The sequence below is a fragment of the Ambystoma mexicanum genome, chromosome 9, assembly GCF_040938575.1.
Source record: "Ambystoma mexicanum isolate Mex_15411 chromosome 9, UKY_AmexF1_1, whole genome shotgun sequence".
Classification (NCBI taxonomy): domain Eukaryota; kingdom Metazoa; phylum Chordata; class Amphibia; order Caudata; family Ambystomatidae; genus Ambystoma; species Ambystoma mexicanum.
The window spans coordinates 942,594,977-942,612,778 of NC_090931.1; positions in this window are offsets into that span (position 1 = coordinate 942,594,977).

Here is a 17,802-nt window from a genome sequence, read left to right on the forward strand (position 1 = left end):
TTGTGCGTTTCACCCGCAAGCAAACGGGGTGTGTGAGCGCTTCAAGGGGGTGCCCAAAGAAGGCATCGACAAAATTAAAAAGACACTTAAAGGTTTACTGCACCGTCTTCTATTAGCATTATTCACATTGCGGAATAAACCAGGGTACGACCCCCATTTAACCCCACATGAAGTGGTGACAGGACGGTGGATGAGATGTCCCCTGGCTCCTCAAACTAGGGCTCTAAAAGATGCTGAAAGTATTTCTGATGTATTGGGTCAGGAAAGTACGAGTACACCGCTTCTTTGATGGCTAGTGCCTCGTTTATGTGTCGTCAGCTGCAGGGACAATGGGAGAGGCCTGAAGAAAGAGGAGAACACAATGACCCAGAAGTAAACAAGGAACTTTTAAAGCAACCACAGTTGTATCCTGGCAATCAGGTTTTGCTAAGGGACTTTACTAGAAGGCGGTATAAGCCACCTTTTACATGACCACATACAATGGAGCAGGCCACTGAGCGAGCAGTAAAACTAGAAGGGAAGAAAGCTTGGAGTTACCTGGGGGACATCAAGCCCTGCAAAGCGGGGGCCTCTCCTAGCACCAACAACGAAAGGGCCAACGATCCACAAGCAGAAGGACAAAACAATTGCTTCGAAGCATCACATCCAAGCCTGGCCCAACCTATGATTACTCGCACCAGAGCAAGAGAGATAGGGAAAGGACTTCCTACACATCCAGAGTGAGGGCACACTGTCTGTTTATTATTTTTCTTTCCGCACACTGACAGCATTCATTGTGAAAGTGCAACTGTTATTATTGCATTGTCCAATGCTTCTCCTCGATCCTCATCCCGAAACCTTCCAAGGCCAATTTGTTCAATTTGTTAGGAGATCCAACAGTACAAGAAGGCGCCATCCTAATGCGTTTTTCCATGTTTTTATAGCTTATCTGTCCCAAGTATACCCACACCTAGAGATAGGAAACCCGTCTGTGCTTGCAGTACTTCGTGATCCTAGAATACGCACAGTTTGGGAACAACTGTTCGTTCTTGCAATGGCCCAACACCAAGTTTGCTGTGCGTGAATTCATAAAACACTAATACAATAACGCCTAATTTTCATTAGAGTCACTGATAAAATTTTACAAACACAAAGTGTTTCCAGTTATTACATATGGTGCAGAGACTAGGGCCTATATGGATACATCCTTCTGGACAAAACTTGAAAGTCGATTCTGGAAAAAGGTGCTGTCCTTTCCCTCCAGCATACCAATGTGCATTCTTCATTATGAGCTGGGTTTGTTATCTTTAGAGGTCATTTGCATTTGGAAAATGCTAAATTTGTACAAAAAATGTATTGCCTGCAATTAACCTAATTATCTGCTGTCGATTTTAGCTGTACTCCTTGACCCTACTGATAATAGTTTCATAGTAAATTGGAAAAAACAAGTTACTGTGGTTATGTTGTCAGCAGATATTACAATAGATTTGCTGCTAACTAACACAGATCAGGCTAAAACTAAATTGTGGATTCATGATTGGATCATCACCCGACAACAATGTACTAAATATAATATATTTAGAGACAGTAATTTCACAATTAAAGGACTACATATTCCAGCAGAAATGTATGTAACCAGGTTTTCAGATAAGAAATATAGAAATCTTTTCCTACGTCTTAGACTGAATCTATGGCTGACGAGACAAGGGATGGGCAGAAGGACGAAAGCTCCATATCAGTTTAGGGCGTGAAAACATTCTGGAACCTGAAACACTTAAGCACTTGCTTACAGTTTGTCGGATGCTCCTTGATAAGAGAAAATTCTATTTTATTCATTCTTGTACTACCAGCCTCTTACCTGTGATAGGTTATGGCAGAGTATTTTCAACAGGCAGAGATTATCTGTAATTATTACAGCCATTAATTTAGTGTCTTCCCTCCGTTTAGATGTGACTAATTAACAAATTGTATAAGATGAATTGACCAAGAAAAGAACCTCTATTTTGGATACGTCCATTTTTGAAGAAAAATGTTTTTAGTGAGTATAAATGGTTCAATGTTCTTAATGTAAATGTTTTTAGGGAGTGTATTTATTTTAATATTCCTATGTGACCCATGTACATGTTTTTTATTAAACTTGTATGTTTAATGTTTCTTATGTGACCCATGGATGCAAGGTGCAATAATTAAGTTTTGAAATTTGGAAATTGAAAGAAACATTTATGTATACCTATATATTTTATATGTAGAAATGTTGATATTACAGCCATATCAATAAAGAAAAGATAAAATAACGCCTTTGTAGCGCATTTCAGGCGGGCAACAAACATCTTCAAGACTACACAGGAATTCAAAGAGGTGAAAGTGATGGGGGAATTATTAAAACAATGCTTATTGTGGCCTGGCTCTTATTTTCATGTGGTATTTTTGCCCTCATCTTTGAATGTCATACGTTGCAAGTAATACCGCTGTAACCTCTATTAACACAACCCCTACTGCAGCAGCTGGAACAACCATGTCAGGTGGAAAGATAAGCACTGTAAGTACAGTAAAGAGAGGTAGACGCAATTCTGATACAGACATGGGAGGAGTGGAGCTCTATCTCACTGATACTGCTCGAGTATCTAATTACATGTGGTTCAAGCGCATGATAAAGTGGGTAAACAAACCACAGGGGAGAGCTGCTATGTCTGCTCACTAATCCCTATGCCATGAGTGCCTCCAAAACGTTTGTAGCAACTGAAATACCAGCAGCAAGAGCACAATGCTTTATGTACCTGTCCATGTTTACAACACAAGGGAGAACAGCAATATTTCAATGGATGTCCAAGGCAACATTCCCCTATGAAGATAGTTATATAAAAACACTTGACCTGATGTACGATTCTTGGAAAAAAGACAAGGATATACAATACATAACTGACGGCCCACAGAAAGGAGAGACAAAAACAATACCATTAAAAATATTGTCATGGCCTAAGGGACTCAAGGAAATAGGAGGATAACCAGGATATTGGGAACGACCACAGATGGTTGTGTATGGCCAAGTGTACACGGCTGAAGGATGGAAGGAGGGAGTAGTAGGCAGCAAAGCACACACGCTCCTACAAGTTCCAGTAAACACAGTAGAAGCAGAAAATTATAAATTCCTGAAAGAATGGGCTGCAAGTACAAAGTTACTGATCTAGGTGGACAATGAAGCTGGACCAATGCCCATAATACCACTGAAGAAAGCAGCATTGTGTTTCCAGAATGATGGTGCAGTAAAGGTTGGAAAAAACAAAGAATGCAAGTACACAGAAAAGTATCCAGGCATGAAGGTTGGGACACCAGTATTAGCAGATCATTATTGGGTGTGCGGATCTAAGGCATATGAGAAGCTGCCACCCAACTAGGGAGGAGTATGTTCGTTGGTTCACATCAATACACCAGCACTAGTAGTACCACAAAAGGACATCAAAACAGAAGACTTCCCTGAGATGGACAATGGAAGAAGAAAAAAGAGGTCACTATAAGCGAATAGAGTGAAAATAGGGATGCTTCTCTGGACGGCGTACCACCTGAATGCCGATTTTTCAGTAGGACAGAGATGTTCTTCACGTCAGTAGTTCCAGCTGTACAGACATACACAAATGCAAAATGGCTCCAGATCACGAGATGGGAGCTGATGCAGACAATAAAGGGCTTCAACGCGATAAAAGAAGAGCTCCGAGCAGTAAGGTTGATGGCCCTCCAGAAAAGATATGTTCTGGACCTACTCACAGCAATGGAAGGAGGGGTTGGCACCAAGATCAGGTCTTCTTGCTGTACATTCATGTCTGCAAACGATTAAGTAAATGGCACACTCACAGAAGCAGTTACAAGATTGTCGAAAATGTATGCCAAGATGGAGGAGGAAGCAAAAGGTACAGCGAAAAGATCAAAGCTGACTGTTGTATATATTTTCATGGTGCCAAAACGGATGGAAGATGGACTAAAAGTATTATTGGTACCAGTAGCACTATGTGTGATTAAGATCTGCATCACACAATGCCGCAAACCAACAGAGAAAACAATAGGGATGAAAGTACTAGTAGATATAGATACAAATGGTGAAGAGGTAAAGATAGTAGAAGAAATAAATAAAATAAGGACACAGTTAATGGTGTGCCCGTTGTTCCCGACCAAGATGATAACATTCGATGATCCCGTGGACAACAAGAGGTACTGAGCAAAATGGGTATGGTGTAACCCAGAAAGAGACTGCAGTTACATGACATGGAGTCTCGATGACCATGCAAATTACTATGGACATCTTGGAGGAATAACAAAGATATGGCTACCAAAAGCAACAGTGAATAGGTTTGGTCGAGTGGTCGACAAGTCGACCAAAGGGTCGACTGAAGAGAGGGTCCCTGCAATGCCCCTCTGGAACCCCATAATGACAGCCCAAAGAGCCAAAATTGAAGATGTCAGTCGCTGTTTGGCCAGCCCCCAGGAGGGCCAGTGACATCTACATTTGCAAACAGATATTCCATTCAAACCTTATACAGCGGACGTCTTCCTGGATACAAGTGCCTCAACACTGATCATGGATGCAGGTCATTCAAAGAACCTGATTGACTAATTATAAATATCCAGCTGTGCTGATGTCACTAGAGACACCACGACATAGTAACGTCAGCCACGAAGCAAACTTGCATCCTTGCACGAAGTTACATGGACACCCACATGCACACACACAAAGAACACGATTACCCAGTTCTGTAGATAGAGGACAGATACATATAAATACTGTCAGAAACCTTGCCTTTTCACTAGCAAGTGCAGAAATGCAGAAACGCAAGAAAAGCAAGATATGCAGAGCCTACTTGCAGCTGCTTATTGCAACTAACCATATGGAGGAACAAGTTACTTATCTGTAACTGTTGTTCTCCAGCATGGGTCTGGCATGGATTCACATGCTCATGAATATTCCCTGTCGTTAGGCTGGGAATCCTCGGTAAAGAAAACATCAGTTTCAGTTTCGTTTCTGAACTGTCTTTCTACTTATAACCAATCACTGGTCTCTGGGTCATACTGCCCCCAGCCAATGACTACCTTCTACCTAAGCCCCTCCTCTGGCAGCCATCTTCAGATTTGGTAGCACGTAAAGTGGCAGTAGGCCCAAGAGAAGAGCCGCAGAGGGGTTGGAGGGAGGGTTCGCATGTGAATCCAAGCCAGACCCATGCTGGAGAACAACCGATACAGGTAAGTAACTTGTTCCTTCTCCAGCATGGGGTCTGCCATGGATTCACATGCTCATGAATACAAGAATACATAGCAGTACACACATGCACAACCATGGGAGCTGGCAAGGCTCAACATTAAACATTTAAACAACTTAACATTAAGCATCTCTTACCTCCTCACCAGGCTCACCTTCAAGAGAACAGGTTGCGCAGCACTGTCTGGCCGACTCTGGACTCCTCCCTGGAATCCCAGTCGACGCAGTAGAATCTCGTGAAGTTGTGAGTCGATCTCCACATAGCAGCCCTGCAGATGTCCAGCAGGGGCACACCAGACAGGAACGCTGTAGTAGCAGCGATCGCTCTGGTTGTATGGGCTCTCGGACGGGCGGGTAACGGTCAGTTTGCCAACCGGTGACAGTGCATGATGCAGCCGGAGAGCCATCTGGAAATGGAAGCCTTCGAGAGGGCCTTCCCTTGGGTCACAGGGCCAAAGTTCACAAACAGCTGTGGTGTCTTCCGAAAACTCTTTGTGTGGTCCATGTAGAACTTCAGCGCTCTAGCTACATCCAGCAAGGGCAAAGTCCTCTCAGCCGGCGACAAAGGCGACAGGAAGAAAACAGGTAACACCAATGGCTCATTGAGATAGAAGTCCAACGGCACCTTGGGCATGAAGGAGGGGTGCGTCCTTAGCACTACCCTCATCTCGTGGAATGTCAGGTATGGAGGTTTACAGGAGAGGGCCTGGATCTCTCCCACTCGTCGTGCAGAGGTGATGGCCACAAGAAACGCTGTCTTCCACAATAGGAACTTCAGTGGTGCCGAATGCAATGGCTCGATTGGGGTACCCATGATCCTGGTCAGCACCACATTGAGCTCCCATGCTGGGGCCGGAGCCTTCACCTGCGGGAATGAGCGGATCAGTCCTTTCATGAACTCCTTCACCAGGCGGTGAGACCACAGCGATGACCGCCTCGGAGTTCTGGTGTAGCGGGAGATAGCCACCAGATGGATCTTGATGGAGGCATGTGCCAGCCCCGCCTTGGCCAGCGACAGAAAGTACGGCAGCACTTGAGGGGCCATAATCCGTAGAGAGTTGATCTTCTGTGCACAGCAGCAGACAGAGAACCTCTTCCACTTATGTCCATAGCACTTAAGAGTTGAGGACGCCCTGGCCTTTGCAAGTACCTCCTTGCAGTGGGCCAGGGCATCTAGCACCCAACGGTCGGTGGAGATGGACTCCCACACGCCGACGAAGTTTGCCAGCCGGCCTCCCACCGGGGTGCTTAGGTGGGGGCCCGACGTCACGGCCAGTTAAATCCTGTTTCGCTGAGGCCTTGCCACCCTGGGCTCCTTGGCGACGACGACAGTATCCACTGGTCTTGCTGCTGCCTCTGTAAGCTTCCTGCGATGAGGAAGGGGCAGCTTGGTGGTACAACGATGAACTGCTGCTGAATCCTTTGGAGGCGCTGTGAGCTTTTCCTACGGAGGTCCAAAAGGATGGCCGTCGTTGATGAAGAACGCCCAGGGTACAGGCCATCTCGGTGTCGGATTTGATGGCCTGTAGCGACTCGTCCACCGCTTTCCCAAATAGGTTGTTCCCGTCGAAGGGCATGTCCAGTAGCCTGGTCTGCACGTCCTGACGGAAGTCGTGGGCTTGAGCCAACCGCGCCAGTGCCGTCAAACGATGTTGCCCATCTGGCGAAAGCCGGTATCAGCGATGTCTGTGGCCACCGTGATGGTGTGGCCCGATGCCACCTTGCCTTCCTGCAGGGTTTCAAGGGCTTCCGCCCTCTTGTTGTCTGGGAGGAAGTCCAGGAGGGGAGCGATATTGAACCACAGCTCCCTGTCGTAGCGCGCCACGTTCACGAGGGCGTTGGCCGCCTTGATAGTTGTCACTGCTGATGAGATGACTCGTCATCCAATAGCGTCCAGCTTTTCCCCTCACCGTCAGGTGGGGAAGTGGAAGTAGATGCCGTCAGCCCTGCCGATTTTTTCTTGGCCGCCGCGGAGACCACCGAATCCAGGGACGGCTGTAACCTGAGGCACATAGGAGAGGAGTCTGGGACCCGGTATTTCTTCTCGTATCGGGCCCTATTCGCAGGGGCCGTGGATGGGTTCTTCAGCAGCGACAGTCCTTCGTCCCAAATGTCGTCCAGTAACGGGACTGAGAGGACGGTCTTCCTCTTGGCCTCCCGTCGTTGGTAAAGGAAACCTTCCTTCTTCTGCTCTTCAAGGCATAGCTGGAAAAGCTCCGATGCCCTGGCGATCATGGTGTGAAAGGAGCCAATTTCATTGGGAGGAGAGGCCCGGGCAGGTGGTGATGGGAGATCCATCCCGTTGTCACTACCGCCGTCGTCCGACCCCGTCGCCACCGTCTCCTTTCCCGCCTCATCCCTCGGTGGAGGGAATGGAGGTGAAGGATGGAAGGGAGGGGGAGGATGGATTTGCCTCCGCTTGTTCGGTGGGCTCCCTGATGGTCCAGGCGTCCCTGGATTGTCTGCTGGGGGTAAGGGCAACCTTGTCCTTATCTCCATACACAAGGTCTGCAAAGCCATCAAGATTGCTCCTGAATTGTCCTGTGGCGTAGGCATCGTTTGCGACGGGAGCGACAGTTGGGGCGGGGTCCTCTGTTTCCTCCGCGTCCCGCGGCTCCTTGTCGGCTCCACCGTTGCTCTCTACTTCCGCCTCCTAGGGATCCCTCCTGTAGGCCTCAAACTTATTGTTCAGGATAGCTTTGACGCCAGCCAGCTCATCCTCGGAGGTGGTATCTCTGTCCGTTAGGGCTACCGTGCCCCCCATCTTTCTCGTCCCGGGGTTTCACATGGGTCTTCTCGATAGGCTGGAAAGATGATTCCCTCTGGGGTTGCAGGGAAACTCTAGTCCCAGAAGTCGTCTCCACTGGGGTACCCTCCACAGGCTTCGCCAGGGCCGCCACGACTCCTTCAATGGAGGCCTTTGCCGGATGAATCAGGGCCTTCACGACCATGGGCGCGTCTGAGGCCTTCACCTTAGGGGGAGGGTCACCGCCTCGCCCCCCCCTTGGCTTTCTCCATCGGGATCGACTGGGGCTTCTACCGAAGCTTACCCGGGTTCTCCGACTTCCTTTTCACTGAGCCAGAGCGTTGGCTCGTGGATGATGGCGTCAGTGACATCGCGCCCTGCCTGGCAGCCATGGGGCCCGAACCAACGGCGCTCCTGGTGTCCGCGGAGTTGCGGTGCTTTGCCTTTTGTTGGGCCTCTGTCGCCGGAGCGTGCTCAAAGGTCTTAGAAGACCGCTCTGACTTCTTCTTCTCACCTGCTGCTGGGCTCTTTGCCTCCAGCCAGTCAGCGACATGTTTACGACGGTCCTTCATGGTCCGGACGGGAATGTTCTTGCAGAACGCACAGTCCTCCTTCACGTGTGACTTGTTGGCGTGTAGGCAGTAGAGGCACCGAGAGTGCTCGTCCTCCTTAAAGACGTTCTGCAGTCCACATCCTGGCCAGTTCCTGAACAGTTTGGATCCAGTAGGCATCAAATCTCCTTTGTCCTGGGCCAGGTCCAACGCAGGGTAGGCCTCAGAGATTTTCCGGAATCCTCCAAGAAGTGTAATTGGTTGACAATCTGCCCTTGAAGGGCATAGAAAAATTCTGAAACGGGTCCCCGTTGATCGGCAGAAGAATCGTTGGAGCTTGAGGATCGAATTGACCGAAAAAATAAGAGTAAACTCTTCGAAAAATGCAATACACAGTAAAAGTTCGAGAGCTATAGCACAAGGACTCCCAACACTTGAACGTAAAGTAAAAATCTGAAGATGGCTCCCAGAGGAGGGGCTTAGGTAGAGGGGAGTCATTGGCTGGGGGCAGTATGACCCAGAGACCAGTGATTGGTTATTAGTAGAAAGACAGTTCAGAAACGAAACTGAAACTGATTTTTTCTTTACCAAGGATTCCCAGCCTGACGACGGGAAATATTCATGAGCATGTGAATCCATGTCGGACCCCATGCTGGAGAACTACAAGGTCATATAAGTAATCTGGAAGGGCCAAGTACCACTAACCCATAAGGAAAATAATACAACATAGACATATAGAAATCAGAGCATAACTATAGTATAATGAAATGAAGCCACAGGCCTCAGAATATTGTATGAAGGAAAACCGATTTTACAGCACGCTGTTCAGAACTGGTGCTCGGAGCCAAGGTCAGAGGCAAGCAGAGCATTCCTGGCCCACAGACAAGGAGCCACTTGCAAAATAACAGAATAAATCCTCACTAATTTCAGACAGAAGAGCTCAATTGTGTGGTCTTCACCCATGTGATCCCGCTGAGCCGAACAATGGCCATTTAACTGAGGTGGGAAGAAGAGCTTCCCAGTGGACCAGACAAGAACATGACAAGGCATGTGTTGTTTTACAACATTGCGACCTGCTGGCACTCTCTAAGGCAAAATGGTTATACCATAGGGATGGATCTACGTGATCCGACCGCGGCTGATTTTCCCGCGGCCGGAAGGTTTGCATGAGAAATGTGCAAACCACAAAAGGTTTGCACATTTCCCATGTGAACACATGTTAAAAACCCCTAGATACTCACACCCCCACGATACACCCCCCACACACACCCCCAACATAAACAAACCCTACTTACCTTTTTCTTCACGCTGAGTCCCTGCGGTGCCAGTTCCCTTTCACTTCTGTGATCGGGAACCGGTGCCGCAGGGTCCTTTTTTTTCGGGAGCTGCAGGGGTTTCCCCCCGCAACCACAGCTCACTATACTTTAGAGTATAGTGAGCGGGGTGTTGCGGGGGACACCCCCGCAGCCACCGCAGTCTTTTTTTTATATACTTATCTACAATGCTACCACCAAAGGTTTGAACTTTTGGTGTTCAAACCTTTGGTGGTAGCATTTTCTGGGTTTTTTGTACATGGGAATCTTTAGATTCGATAAAAACGTTCAAACCCATACCATAGCAACAATGGGGACACATCGTCTTTCTCTACACCTTGAGAAGGTACACAGAGTAGTGAGAACAGAGCTGGGTCCCAGGCCTGGGGAGGACTGCTCCAGCACATCAGGGAACACAAATCCTGTGATGGCAAAGGGCAAGGGGCCAATGATAATCCTGCAACCCTGCAACAATGTAATAGATAGTTTCTGGGGAAGGGTCAGGCAAAGCCACCTGACATGAGAGGGCCAGTCAGCTAACCGCTATAGGTGCCGGCTATAGGCAATACCACCTCAACCACCCAATCGTGTGAGGTCGTACGTTTTTGGGGAAGAACGACACACCGCAACAAAAGCCCCTAAAACAGGCTCAGGAACTGTGATTGCTGGAGATTTTCCTATGTCCTGTATGATCCCTGTCTGTTATGGAAAATAAAGGACAGTTATAACTTGCCCTTGGCCGAGTCCTCCGTCTGTGTACCGGGGGAGAGTTTGTTGGACCCTGGGTGCTCTGGAGGCCTCCGGGGGGGTGGAACCCTATGACTTCAAAAAGAAATAGTTTATTTTTGAAGTCACTCTGCCATGGTAAAGAAATTATGTCCATTATGGTTCGGCCCTTTAAAAGAAATAATGTCTTTATGAAGTCAGAGTGACTTCACAAAGAAACCATTTATTTTTGAAGTAATAGGGTTCCCCTCAACACCATGACGTGTTTGTGAGTGTATGGTGAAATGGTGCACACTTAAATTTATGGGTGGCTGTCTGTGTGTGCCTGTATGGTGAAAGGGTGAGCACTTAAATGTATGGGTGGCTGCCTGGGTGTGCCTATATGGTGAAAGGGTGCACACTTAAATGTATAGCTGGCTGCCTGTGTGCCTGTATGGTGAAAGGGTGCACACTTGCATGTATGGGTAGCTGGGTGTGTGTGTGTGTGTATGTATGGTGAAGGGTGTGTGTGCTTTTGTTCAGGGGTGCAATGAAACCTAAATTTGGGGGGTGAACCCTTCAAATGTTGGGAGATGAGCTAACTTCATGGGCGTTGGGGAAGGGGCAAACCTATTTTTGTGGGAGCATCTAACTTCTTTACGCATTCTAATGAGACTATGCTAGTGCAGCTTAAATGTTACAAGCAGTTAACTCTCTCCTCTAGGTCTGAAAGCACCCACTTATGGACTGCTGTGAGAATGAGCAGTGCCCTGTCCCCTCTCTACCATTTCAATCACTCCCCTGGCATGCAAGTACTAAACACACATCACGATTTCAATTGCCTAAAAAAATATGCATTTGAATGTAGGTACTAACAGTGAAACACTTTAGGTTAGTAATTGCCGGGCCTTTGTTAACAGGGAAATCCAGGTGCCGTTTAACATCAGTGTCCTGTTCTGTCAGGCAACAGCTCTGTAGGTCAGCCAGGTCGAGTCAACATAGCCCAACATTTCTAGTGGGATGCGGGGGGGCTGAAGCCTAGCCAACTCAATGGCGGTCCACCACTACTTCTGTTTAATGCCTTGATTACTTATTGGTAATCTTCATTACTCCTAGCCATATTCTTCTTCATCCCAGTACTTGTGTATGTGGCACTTTGCCTCATACACAAGTCTTGGGATGAGGTAGAAGGAAATGAAGGTAATGCCTGGCTTGGTTACCTGTAATCTTCATTACTCCTAGTCCCACTCTTCCTCATCCCAGTACTTACCTATGAGGCAAGGAGCCTCATACGTAAGCACTGGGACAAGGAAGAGGGACATGGAGCTAATTCTGGGCTGAGGAGCTGATTTGGGGTTTGAGGCAGAGGGTGGGAGGGAGTGGGGATGTGTGCGGGTGGGGTGGGTCAGGGATTGTGCAATAAATTGTAATTGTCATCCATGTCCAGGCTAAGCAGGCTTGATATGAGGTATTAGTGGCTACAGAAGCATTTTGGTGCAGCCAGTCTAGTGATTTCTTAGTTTGGCTTGACTTTTTTTAACTGGGCATCTCTAAAAAAGCAGTCCTCATAAGTGTAATTACCTGGCTAGACTGGTATGTGGGTGCTGCCAGTTTCTTACTGTGGCATTGTATATTTTTCTGGGCATCTGTGATAAAATAACAATGATAAGTGTTATTGCTTTGACTGCCATTTTGGTGCAACCAATCTAGTTATGTCTAAATGTGGCCTGGCATGTTTTACTGTAATATGTTATTACATGTCTAGACTGGTCTACATTGTGCAGTCAGTTAGAATTGTTTTCATTGTAGCATGGCATGTTTAATAGCAAAGCTTTACATTAATTAAAGAATTAATGTTCCTGTGCACTGTTGATGACTTGCATGTATTGGATTTTTGGATTGGTGTTACCCTACAAAACAGTTGTAAATGCTCTGGTCTTTTGCAATTTTTTTCTCAGAAAGTGTGCTGTATAATGCATTAAAATACATATTTATATCTTTCTCCTAGTGCAGTGTGCGGCGTACCCCTGCAGCAGCACGTTCGTGCATATTGCTCTAGCGTGGTAATCTAGGCCGGCCCAAAGTGTGGCACAACCCGTGATTTGTTGACAAGCTGGGGGTGGGATGCCCCCTCAGCATGGCTTGCAGGGGTCCCCCAAATGTTGTGCTACGCCACTGAGCTGTCACTAACCTTACTGGCTTCCAGATTCCCTCATAACTGAGTGTGGATTTATTGGGAGTGCCACCGCAGGGTGAACAATGTTGTGTGGGGTGTACTTGGAGAACTATGCCGTCACTGCCACTGGCGGCCAAGCTGAATATTGGGGCACAGTGGACAAAGCTAGATTCCCCCACACGTAAAAATGTGGTGGCAAAAAGTATGCTGTATGCTTTCGATGGAAAAAGTAACTGCGGATATTGGCGACAATCCTGGAAAATGTCATGAGCAATGGGGCGTGTTGTTAAAATACTCGAGCAATGGATATACAGATATGCTCTATGTCCTACATGCCTCAGAGCATTACATATGTTTAACTTTGATAGAAAAATGGGATTGACTATAATTTAAGAAAACGTTGAGTCTCTGTATAATGTACCTAACACAAGGTGGATTCACTATGCCGTGGTCATGCCTTTCTTTCTTAAAGGATATTTATGTTACTTCACCATTTACTGGCACTGAGGTTGGAAAACGTCCACAATGAAACTCACTAGCGGACCGAGGGGAAGGAGGTGGGTGGGAGGTAATGGGAAAAGTCTGTTGTGTAGTGTTCTGCAGCTTTGCTGTACTTCACATGAAAAATGAATAAAGTGTTTTGGATAAAAAACTGTTCTTCTTATTGGTTAGTGAACATGGCCAGAAATACAGCGGCACTGTCACCTTTTGTCTAATATGTATCTCTATAGGTGTACACACATTATAGATTTGCGGTTGGAACTGTATTTAGTCTTTGATTGACAAATTTGTCATGCAACTGATACTGCAAAACCCAAACAGTCATGCCAAAATTGGTGAAGCTTCATCATTATCTTCAATCTCAGAACATTGCTGAAAAGAAAGTGTTTTTTATATTACAATTTCCATGCATACCATGCCACATAATTTTGCAGGAAAACTTATGCTAAGTCAAGTCCCATGCTGTTAACATCGCACTGTAGGCAGAAATATTAGCAAGCTCAAAAGAAAACTAAACATTGCACCAATATGTTCCATCACAACATACTAGCATACTGTCATGCCCAGGCACTGTGCTTTTTATGGTCCTGAGTAGAAGTGTTAATTAATGCAGGTACTGGCTCTTGGACATCTACCAGCTCGCAGGTTATTTGCCCGTTCTGTTTACAACCAAGGCCCGGATTTATCATGCAGCTTCAGAACCTTAATTGCTGCGGGACACGTGGTTGCTGACTTTGGGTGGGGAGCCATGAATATGAATATGATTTTTTTCTTTTTTTAATGTACACCGTGATTGTTTTTTGAGATTTTGAGATTTCGTCTTAACATACTACACACAACATTCACTTTAGCCCGATATGGAAACAAAGGGGCCAATATATCCTGCCGATTTTGCAATCTACCAGATGAAACTTTACAGCATGTGATCCTATTCTGTCCTGAGTTAAGAAATGAAAGAACCTTGCTTCTCTATGAAAAGCTAAAAAAGGCAGAAGGCACCGACGCTGATGCGTGGTGGGAGCGATTGTATCGAGGATCAGCCCTGTACTAATTAGATGCGTGGTGGCGTTCCTAGAGAGAAGTTTCCAAATACAGCCCAAGGTTTAATGGTTGGACTATTTTATATGGTTTCTATTCATTTCCTGGACACTGGTGTGGTTTTTTGAGATTCATGGTAGTTTGAGATGAATTCGGAGTAAATTTATAAATGAATTTTTGAAGTAATCTGTCCTGAGGACTTGTGGACTTAAAACAAATGTTTTATGTGTTAAAATGTTTATTAAGTAAAAAAAAATAATAATAAAAAAATACTTTTTGATGATCTTTTATATACTTTTTAATATTTTCTTTCTTAGCTGGTCTATCCTGGATTTGCATTGTTGGTTGATAGAAGTCCTTTAATATGGTTTTATTTTCTTCTCTTTTGAAACTGGCAGGTACTTTAAGGCACCATAACGTACACTAATAATGGTAACATACACTAATGGTTTCTTACAAGCTTGAATTTATATACGGCCATTTCACATTGGACTCTGTGTCACTGGATGGAATGGAGGGCGGGAGAAAAGTTTATTTGGTCAGGATGAAGCAAATGTTGGAAAGTAGTACTGTCATTCAGAATCAGATTGGCCCAGCCAGTGGCAGGGAAGCCTCAATATGGGTTCTTGGTATTTATTGCACGATTTCAGCAAGCAGTATGATGACATTTTTACAGGCTTGCGGAAAGCATTTTTTCCTTCGTCTTCTTAGAGTGTTGATGTTTTTATACTCTCGTTGTATCATGGGGGAGGGGATTAGCGCTTTAGAATTTGCTCACAAGGTTGTGTATTGCAGTTTACTCTCTGGCACCAGAGTGGGGGTATGTTCTTGTTTTTTTGGTGACCTTATTTTACTTGCTTGCCTTTCAGTAATCACATACACACACAGAATGGCTAACGTAAAACACAGGTTAATTGGGCTGTCATTTAAGTAGTATCATAGCAAAAACAAAGAGGTGATGGCTGGAAGGTTTAGAATTAATCTTAACCACTGGTAGTATCAGACAAGCATAGTATCAAGAAATGACACAGACAACAGATGTAACAGTTTTGAAAACCTTTATTAAAATATCAGCATGGATGTAATGCCCAACTTGCGCTACAGCTATGGTGGAAGTAGCCCTTCCTAATGAAACTAAGGAAAAATCTAAGTCCGTAAGACCAACTCAAAGGTCTGTCTGTGTCAAAACCTATGCTTGCCCTCACGTCTAATATAGAAAAGTAGTATGGGGATGTTCTAACTTTAATAGTGTTCAACATAAAGTCTGGACCAGTCTCTAGACCTTTCACAAGTTCAGGATACAGTTCCAACCACACAGTTCTAAAACTTACTTAGGGTTCCCTTCCCCAAGCTTAAGCACTGTTTCAGCAAAACAATAATGTTCGAAAGGAGCTCAGGGGTTCCCTTCCATAAGCTTCAAGGATTGATTTCCAAAACAACAATTTTGCAAAGGAGCTCAGGGGGTTCCCTTCCACAAGTTTCAAATACTGATTCTCAAAACACCAATGTTTCGCTTTATCGTATTTCAAAGATGCTTTCTACCAGCGTGGCGAATTACAGGGTTTCACCAGTTCTCAGATTTAGGGTTTGCCTTTCTGGATACTTCTTTGATAATCCTTTCTACGCTGTACTTGCTTGACTTTCATTCACAGGTTTTGTTTTATCCAACTGGCATTATGCTCACAATTCACTGGCTCCACTCGGCCTGCTCATTCTTCGCTTTCACTCTCGTATTCACAGTATTCATACTTCATGATACTTTTACAATGTCCTTCCTTAGTCAGAGACTTTTGAACACATATCACTAAAAGGTGACCACTATGACACAATGGGCCTCATTATGAGGTGGGCGCAAAGGGATACCGAGCACCGTTAAGGACATTGGTGCCGGTAATCCCTTTGCGCCCTATTCCGAGGTATGGTATTACCAGGCGTTATGGTTTTACCAGGCGTTGTGGACGGGGCACGTTAAGGGACTTCAGAGCTAATAACGGTACCACAATTAGCGGTACCGTTATTAGCGCCTTCCCCCTTCCCATTGAGCCCTATGGGGGCTGACATTGGAATGGGGAATGGCTTTTTCAATGGGGATTTACCGGTCCTGCAAAGGTCGGAATAGACTGGTAAGTCCCCATTGAACAAGGGTGGGCTTGGTACCGGTATTGGAGGTAGTCATGGCGCTAATAGAGCCATGACTACCTCCAACCTCATAATGAGGCCCAATGTTTCTGCCAAATCCAATTCAAGTATTGCATTCGTCTTTTTCTGTTACTTCACTCATAGGCTTTTGAGAACGTGCTGACCACGTGCAACCACTCCGCTACAATGTAATTCCTTCACTTCCATGCGCGCACCGGGTTTCCTTGCATTCTCTTGAAACTCACCGGTGCAACCTACTTTTCTTCAGTTTCCTCAGGAAGATGCCTTCTGGTATTTGAGGTCAGGGTCTCGCCGCCCACCCCTCAGACACCGCTGGATGGTTACTGCCATTGAGGGGAATGAGCAGTTCTTGGCCACAGCAAAAGGGACTGATGGCTTCCACATCACACTTCTCTCGCCTTCTCCGGCTCCTTGGAGACACAGCTCCCTCGCCACGCAATGACAGCTTTTTCCCTCACTCTGTTGCCCTTCAGCATCTCAGCGTCCCGTTCTCCTCCAGCTTCCCGCAGGCTGGAGTGGCTGCTCTCTCCCCGCACAGGCTTCCCGCTCTAAGATATTAGCAATACTACTGACTTGTTGCCTAGAAAGAGTGCTACCCAGGCAGATCAATGCTAACCAGATGAGGTTTGTGAAGGGCAGACATGCATCATGCACTTGCACGTTTGCAATGTCACTAGGCCTAGTAAGATCGTTGCTTTTGTTCTCCCCTGTTCCCCTCCCTTTGCCTGGCCGCGCTCCGAAACACTTGTTTACGAGTGCGATAGAAATAAAATATAATTTCATCAATCAATATGAGACATCTTCGGTTGACCCCACATGAAGGTAGCAAGTTGAAGAATAGTTTGGTGGTCTTGTCTCTGGATGCAGAAAAAGGGTTTTGATATTTGATCAGATAGATTGGAGCTACCTCTTCCAGATCTTGGAAAGGTTTGGGCTGGCAAGGAGTCCATTGGATGGACACGACTGTTATACACTATTCCGACAGCTGCAGTAATGACAAATGGGTACATTTCAGATCATTTTGAGGGGAACCAGGTAGGGCAGTCCACTTTCACCGTTGTTGTCTGTTCTTGCAATAGAGCCCTAAGCATCAATCCTAAGAGGAGATGAGAGAATAATGGGAGTGAATTGTGGGGCTTTGGACCAGAAGGTCTGGCTCTATGCAGATGACCTTCTGCTGGTTGTGCAACATCTTTAGAATTCACTTCCAGCAGTGATTGGAATATTGGAGGAGTTAGGTATAGTTTCAGGCTACAAAATTAACCGGGGAAAATCTGAGGCAATGTCAATTACACCACCTGTGTCAATGCCAATTTGATTGCTGAAGGTTTCCAGTGGTGCCTAAAGAAAATTAGGTATCTCTAGATCTGGTTCATGAGAGAACTGTG